General features: G+C 44.1%; 1 pseudogene; it reads left to right on the forward strand.

Moving 5' to 3' along the window:
* The first annotated feature begins 7,122 nt into the window (after window positions 1-7,122).
* On the forward strand, window positions 7,123-8,326 carry LOC115329119 (annotated as a pseudogene).
* Window positions 8,327-8,590: the final 264 nt, after the last annotated feature.

The raw sequence follows: 8,590 nt of genomic DNA on the forward strand, positions 1-8,590 counted from the left end.
TCTCCATGCATTTCTGACCGCAGTTGGAACCTCCGGGCGCTCGCCGCTAGTCGCCGAGAGACGGCGTTCTAGATTGCGCTACTCTGCTCCGAAGGACCTATATAGTGCTCTACCCGGGCCCACGCCGGCCGGCAGCGGCTTGCGCATGCGCGGGAGAGAGATGTCTTCCGTCGCGCGGCGTAACTCGGCTCACGGGCGCTGTACTTCCGCGGTCTGATTGAGTTCCATCAAAATTCCTGGATATCCGGCACTTTTGGGCGCGTTCAATTCGCTTATACCAGTTGAACAGACTATAAACTGTAATCTTGTAAGGCTTTTTTTATTGATACGGATAAGCTCACACCTATTGCTTGAATAGCACGTTTCAATGCAAATGGTACCGTTCCCGTTCTTGAAATCAAACAGCACTTTATGTGCATTTCCAGAAAACGGGACATGTTCTATTCGGTTTTTCCACGTAGATTGATGGAATTTTCTAACAGTGTAATAAATATATTAAATTTTGGGTGGGTGTGTTATTGCAGGTCACTTATATCCCTGACACTCAAAACACGCGTATGAAAATATTGTAAATATATTCTGGCTCATGCTAAAATATTTTCAATTATAGGTCTTTTTTTATAGATACCACTAAAATACTTAGGCGTAGATGTGTAGAGGAAAACGAATTCGATGGAGATGACAGAAAACGTTATTCTGAACTTGTAAGGTTTTTTGAACAGTCGTTTGCTCCGATGCATGTAACATTCTTTTTTATGCACAATATCTTGTATAGTGCCCTACCTGATAAAGTTTAAATACATTTTTTTAATATTAAAAAGCTATAAAGAAAATCACTTTAAATTCCCAGGATTTCTGAAACCGTCATTAATAAATTGCATGTAAAGCTTTTTGGGTTGGACGTTGATTACAATTATTAGCCCGATTAATCGCGACCTTTTAATCAATAAAAATAATCAATTAATAGGTCGCGTTTACTTCCAGGCATAATATCTAAACAGTGTCCAAACTGCATATCTTTGTTTATTACTATCGCTTGCTACGTTAAAAATGGCTAAAGGTACAACCTTATTTCTAGATAGAACAGAAAGAAAGACCAAGACGAAATCGGAGCTTTATGTTTAGTACAACTAATAAAGTTCGTCTCTTGTGCCCCATCGGAGAATTAGGAATTAAACTTCGACTACCTGGGGAAATATTTTCGCATGCTACCGAAATATCGGTAAACAAGCTGATTTCTATGCAATAGGTACGCGCAATTAAAATGCGTGGAAACAATTCTAAAACAAAGTATTTTTACACTAATACTAAAACCCTATTTAATCACCTTGGATTAAAACATAGGAAATACTGAATGGTACATTGTGGAGCTACATAGTGCGGCCTCCTTAGGCGGATCGATGTGCACCAAGTAGCAAAGCATGCTGTTTTAAATTTTCTCCAGAAGATTGTTTGCACGTAACCGACCCGATTAGCCTGTGAAATCAATTAATCGCAATTGAGGCATGAATTTATTATTTGGAAGGTTAATCGATCAATTGCCCGCCGCACTTTCTAGCTAAAAGTTATACTTATTATAAATAAAAATGTCATCCTATCGGGTTCCCTGAACAAATCTAAAATAAGTCCCACAGAAAAGCTAGACCAAATCTACTAATTTTCGTCGAAAGAAATTTGTTTTGACACGTGTGGCAAATAAATTAAAGCATAGTAAATTTACAATAAAATCATAGTAAAGGCTATCTTTAGAGTGTTCTGCAAACTTCTTCGAAGTAGCCCAAGAAGTGAGGAGGTGGTCGCATGGTGTGACTCCGGCATTCGAGAGCGTGTCATTAGAGCGCGCGTTGCGAGAGCGCGTGTGCTTGCCTTGGGAATGACCGATCTCGAGGTCTTCACGCAGATGTTTTCACGGAGCTGAAATTTTGACACCACACAGAGTCGTATTTCGAACGCTTTATCTTATTTAATTGGCTGAGTACGCAAATTGAGCTGGGCGAAGTGACACAAGTGTGTTGGAACGCAGCGGTCTCCAGTCAGGCCATTTAAGATAATGCATTTTGTTCAAGTTATCTATCATAACACAATAAATTACTGCGCAGTTGTCACCGATTCTACTTGCACATTTTTCCCCAGAAACAAAAATTCGGATTGTATATCAATATGGGTAAAAAAAATCGGTTCGACGATGAGCATTTTCGGGGAGAAATATTGTTTTAGTTGTTGACTGAAAGTATGTCTGCAGGAGACTACTGTACACTCAGGAGTTACATATTTATCATGTTTAATTCTTGCAAATACAAGAAAAACGTCGAATTCGGAAGGCGCTAGATATCAATCCCGTTCGTTCCTGTCATGAATGACGGAATATAAAGCTGCACTCACATATTCTGCAGTGCTTTCTGTCGCGTAACACATCATCCAATGTATAACAACTAGAGATCGCCAAAAAACGGCTCCTGGCCGGTTCCAATTTCAGTGTTTGTGCATTGGCGCGTTATTTACTTGTTTTTCGACGCGACAAACAAGCGCGTTCTGGGTTCAGAAGGTCGCACGCTTGGCTGAGGAGTTGTAAACCTTGGAATGGTGTATGGAAGGCGATGGGGTACCTGAACGCTCTGTCGTTGGCAAAGACACCTTAGTGACTGCAGCTTTTGTTCTGCGCTGTCGTGACGTGTGCTCTAATGGCAAGCGCTTTCGTGTCACTGCGCTCTCCTGTCGTACGCTTGGCTGTTGTGAGCTCTCGTGTCGTGTACCCATGCATAGCCTCCTATATACTGACAAAGCATGGCAGATCGCCTCGAGAAGCGGCCACCGAAATAGAAAAGGAGGAGCGGAAGACAACGGATAAGAGATGAGCCACGTGACTGGCGCCCCGCTGCGGCGCGACGCCGAAACACGTTTCACCCAACTGAACAAGTGTGTTTCGGGTCTGCGTCGCTGCAAAAGCTGTGCGCCGACGTCTAGCTTCCTCGAGAAATGGCTCTTTGATGCTCTGTGCTACGAGATCCTCGTTCGCCAAATCTGCTGCCGGAAATTTTATGGCTCCGTCGTCGAACTACCAGGCTTTGTGAGTATAGACCAACTCATGTTTACAAACCAACCGGAGCGCCCCTAGCCGACCCTTCCGGCGTCGCGCATGCGCGATGAAGTGTGTGCAAACAGCTCGCCGTTGCCCATAAACAAACCATTGGAATGCGATGTCGTTGGCGTCGGTGTGAGTCCCCGTGCTCTTTTTTCGCGTTGAAATAGTCGATTCTACGTCTTCCTGGCAATGTCCGACAACTGTGGCAGCCTCAGCGAAATTAACAAGGCTCGTTACACCGCAAAACGTTTCGCGTGAATAATGTGACATGCGGCAATTCATTCCGCACATACGCCGTAGAATTGGACGTTAAAGCCTGATTCGCACGCTGAGATTCTGCTCGCTATTTTCAGTCATGACGTTGCTCGGGCTGCGAATTCTGAACCGTTGCTGAGATGTCGACGTGGATACTGAAAATCGCAAGCAGAATTGGGCCAAGTGAATCAGGCATAACAAAGTGGTGATGGCCACTGCTTACAATTATCAACATTTTGTATCTACTGCTTCACCGAGCTGATTTGTTCCAACCAAGCTGGAAACTTAAAAGTGTTTTGAATCCTGTACTTACTTCTTATCGCAATGACCGGACGTTTGGTCTACGGGCCGCTGTCATTTGAACGAGCAGACGCAAAGAAGCCGAAACGTTTGAGAATAGAAGACAGTCCGAACGATCAGGTGGCCGTTCGAACTGAAGACGCACTGAACGTAGTCCGCAGGTGGTCCGTACAACTTTGCGGTTTCCCCGCGTTGATGTTGGAACAAAAGAAATAAATCTGACGACCACAAGTATCCGTCAACCCATAGTGCTTCCCGCACAAGCGATCATGGTCCGACGGCGTCTCGTTTTCCTTTTTCACTGCCCTATTCACGTTCTCGGAAGAATCGAGCAGCCAGAAAACATAAAAACTGATCTTCGAACCGCCCCCGAATCTTTTGGCCCAGTCCTAGTCGCGATGTTTTGACGAGACGGCAGGTTTCTTCAAAGAGAACGCAGGAATGCACGTCTCAAAAGGTGGCTTCCGCCCACAGCCCCAGACCGGAAGTGCGCTCGACGCACCACCACCACGCCGTGACCTAACAGAGCTGAGATTGTGTATACAGGGTGATATGCCCCATGTCGTAATGGTTGATGCCAAAGGGCCCAATAAGAAACAATAATCGCGTTCGGCATCATTGAATATTAAATTACTTTACAATACTTGAAAATTTAATGATCAATTTTAAAGGTATGGTTTCAATCGGAAAGTTGATCCTAATAATCGAATACCACTATATCCACCCCCCATTACAATGACATAAGGCACGCGCCGCATTTTATGGCGTTCCAAGAGAAATGCTCATTTTAGACGCGTTTCTGGATAGTTGTTTCTTATTAGAGAGCATCTCCACGCCCGCAATCCCGCTCTCCATGACCCAAAACGCACAATGTACGTGCGTTCCCACGCATCGCACGTAGAAAGTATTAGTGAAGGAAACCTCCGGATTTCCACATAACGTTTTTCATTTTCACGTCGGTGGCAGTGTACAGATGCACCTGTTCATGCGAAGCGTTGCGGCGCACGCACTACGTTGTGTGTTTTCGCCATGGGGAGGGGGGGGGGGGGGGATTGTTGGCGCGGAGATGCGTCCCAATAAAAAAAACAGAATTTGGCAATGCGTCCAAAGTGAGCAATGTTTCAAAACTTCGTAAAATGCGACACGTGTCTTGTATCAAAGTTATGAGGTCTATTTAGTGTTATTTGTGTGATTCGCATCGACTTTCTTATTAAAACCGTACCTTAAAAATTAATAACAAAAACATATATTAAAAAAATATGTATTGATACTCAACGCTAATATTTCTCTTCGGCACGGACCAGAACGGCGTCAACCTTCTTTTTGTGCTATGCGTAGTTATAGCAGGAGCAATCAGGCATGCCTTTAAAAAAACAGCCTGTATATAGTTGAGTATAATTGTAAGAGTTGTAGAAGTTGAACTATTTTATACTATATTAAATCGTACCTTACATTCGTCAAAATTCACACACAAAAAACGCTTTGATTCTTTCGTTGTTTTTTGCTGCTGTGTTGCTGAACTGTACAAGGGGATGAGGCCTAGTCAGGTAACTTGTGGTGCCTTTCGCACCATCCTCCTAGGCGTTCGTCTAAATCAGGGGTGTTCAAGCCCCAGCCCACGGTCTTGATCCGGCCCGCGGAGGCCTTTCTACCAACAGCGGCCGGCCACTGTTCTTCCAGTGACGCCCTGCCCGGAGCCCGCTTCCGCAGGCCCGCTGCTACCTAAAGCAAAAATAAACACGTGAAAAAAAAAAAAAAAAACACTGCGGCGTGACGCGTACTAAACACGCACATGAAAATGGCAAAAGAAAAAAAAAAGTATTTAGTTTTTTTTTTTTTTTTTTTTTTTTTTATTTTACATTTTAATATTTGCATCCCGGCTCTCGAGTCTGAGACCGACGCCCAATGCGGCCCCTTAGCCAAATTTTTTGGAGACTCCTGGTCGAAATAAACATGTTAAAAATAGTTTTACATTTATTTAAAAGCTGGAGTGCGATTAGCATGCCATTCACGCTTCGTTCCATCTTTGTTCTTTGTAACTTTTGGCGCTTCATTAGTTTTTTTTTTTTTTTAATTTAGGTTTTAGTTTATTTAGGTTTGTTTTCATAAAGGACATTTATCCGCGCATGGACTCCTTCTTTGAACAGTACTACCCAGTGCCATGCACGCAAAACATTTTTCTGACACTCTAACCTAAACTTACAAAACAAAAACGCACGCATTTTTTGTTTTAATTTGAATTTATCTTGGTAAACACACTAAAGTTTGCACATCTGATAATTAAAAGTGTTAGATGAAATTCTTTGCACAACCTGCTAGCGCGGTCTGACAATATCATGCAGCTCTTTCTATCTGTTGCTTCACTCCAAATACTGCCGTCAGGCGGCTACGACAGCGATTTTGACCTTGGTATACAATTTATTCCTAATGTTTACATCGCGTGAAGGTGTGCTTTATTGTGTTACTTCTATTAGGTGCATGAGTAGTGGCTTGGTACACGCCGTGCATACGCCACGGTGGGGAAAAAAAGAAATCTAGATTTACCGTACTTTTATTTGTCCCTCTCTCTTCCACTTCCGATTCTTATCTTTCTCCACCCAGTCTTAGTTGGTTTAAATAAATGTTAAGTCTAATCTCTCACTTTTTCCCCCTGAACTTCGAAGTGAAGCATGCGGAAATGGCTTTTTTTTTAAAACTACAAACTTGTCTCGTTCATCCTGATAAACCCTGGGTGCACATGATTTGGTTTCCGCGTATGATGCGCGCGTAATGATTTGTCATGTTTGGTTGGGGGATCTTCGGGTGGTATCAAATGTGCTACGCAAAAGGTACGTTCTTGTTATCTTCGCGTTAATCAGAATGATCAAGGCAAGTTTATACTCCGTATCAACTCAAGTCCAGGCACAGACGACGCTACGCGGTAATGGGACCAATCAAACAGCGTCAAAATCGAAAGTCATTGGGACTTTTCTGATTATGATTGGTTAAGCGGTGATAGAACACGTACAAAAGATCGCTTTGATGCTCTCTGACTGGTATCATCTGCTCGTAGAGTCGGCTGCGTCTCTACCTAAGGTGAAACAAAGTGCCGAGCATGCTGTCATGATAAGTTTTCTGGGGGTTCTGCTTCTTTGGTGGCTGGAGTAAGTATAACCCGCCAGCGACCGTAGCCTGCGGACTACGTATGTTGGGTTAAGCAAGGCTCAGCGCCTATGTCTACTCTGGTCTAACTATACTGGACTAATTATAACTCGTCTCCGTCGGTCTCCTGTGAACTAAGTACACTGAACTAAGTACTTATTGACACCAACGGGCGCCTGAAGACTACCTGTGCTTGAGTAGTATGACTTGCCCGCCGTCTGTTGCCTGCGGACTAAGTATGGCTTGCCGCCAACGGTCTTCCGTGGACTAAGTATGCTTGACTAAGTGTAACTCTCCTCCCACCGTCTGTCGCGGACTAAGTACCCTAAGCTTCTGTTGCCGACATGTTGGCGGGACGCTCACTCTCCCTGTTCCTACATGTACTGGGGCTGATCGTCGTCCAGTGCGGCTCCGTTTGCACGTCAGCTGTAAACGATGATGCGTCACCCAGCGACGGTACATGGCCGGTCATCGTGCCCTGGCTCTGCAACGCTTCGTCGCTGGATCTTTCGAAGCTGTGCTTGACTTTCAACCGTGACTACAGCAGGCAGCTCTGTTCCACGTCATGTGATATAAGTGTATATCAGAGACTGCTAGACCATCCACCCTCGGGTTTCAGTGCCGACATGTCGGCGGGACGCTCACTCTCCCTGTTCCTACTGGTGGGTCTTTCATAACGTTATAAGCATGCAAGCCACAGCGGCTATTCTGGATTGTCGGCACTGAGACCCAACTTTTTGTGTAAAGTGTATGTTGGTATTCCCGATTGCTACACTAATTACAGTCTAGCTGTTGCTAGGGTCTTGAAACAACGACTATTGATGGCAGGAGATATAGAAGCGAACCCAGGCCAGCTCACTTCTACACAAGAGAAACAACTAGTCGATGCTATGCTACTAATACCTAGCATGAACGAGGGGCAAAAAACAATGTTGAAGGAATTGAAAGCCATTAGGGGAATGCAAACATCGTTCGGAAGCAAACTAGAGGGCTTGTCATCTAGGATAACAGCTATTGAAAGCGAGATAACTATGGTTAAATCCTTGAGAGACGAAGTTGCTGAAATAGAAACGGCGAATCTGGAACTTGACACCCAACTTAGAATGACTACCGCACGACAGGATGAAGTACAACATCAATCGCGCAGAAACGACCTTATATTTTACGGCTTGGCGGACACAGCAAATGAAACCTGAGAAGAAACTGAGGCCAAGGTGATCGCCTTTTGCTCCGATAAGTTTGGCGTAAAGCTTAAGCCCACTAACATAGAACGTGCTCACAGGCTAGGCCGTTTTTCCGAAGAGAAGGGACGCCCTCTTATCTCGAAGTTTTTTGTCATTTAAAGATAAAAAAAATACTGTCCGTCGCCCATAAACTAAAGGGCAGTGGTTTTTCCATTTGTGAGGATTTCTCACCTACGATACAACTCTCACGACGCAAACTTTTAGAGTACACCAGGGAACAAAACGCCCGATTCAAACTACGATTCATGGTGAAACATACCGGTACAGTCCCGACGCCGACACCGTGTTTGAAAGCTCTGTATAGCCACGACAAAAAAGAAAAAAACGATATCCGAAGCCAAGATGTACAGAAACTTGTCTTTGTTACAGTGAACTGTAGGAGTATCAAAAATAAAAAGGATGACCTTGCTTTTCTTCTTGCTACAACGGATGCTGATGTTATTTGTGGTACCGAATCTTGGCTTGACCCTTCCATAACCAACTCCGAAATATTTCCACCCAACTACGAAGTCTACCGAAAAGACAGAAATTCGAGGGGAGGGTGTGTGTTTTTACTCGTCTCGAAAAA

This window comes from Ixodes scapularis, unplaced genomic scaffold (genome assembly GCF_016920785.2).
Source record: "Ixodes scapularis isolate PalLabHiFi unplaced genomic scaffold, ASM1692078v2 PGA_scaffold0__279_contigs__length_252992795, whole genome shotgun sequence".
In the NCBI taxonomy this organism is placed as follows: domain Eukaryota; kingdom Metazoa; phylum Arthropoda; class Arachnida; order Ixodida; family Ixodidae; genus Ixodes; species Ixodes scapularis.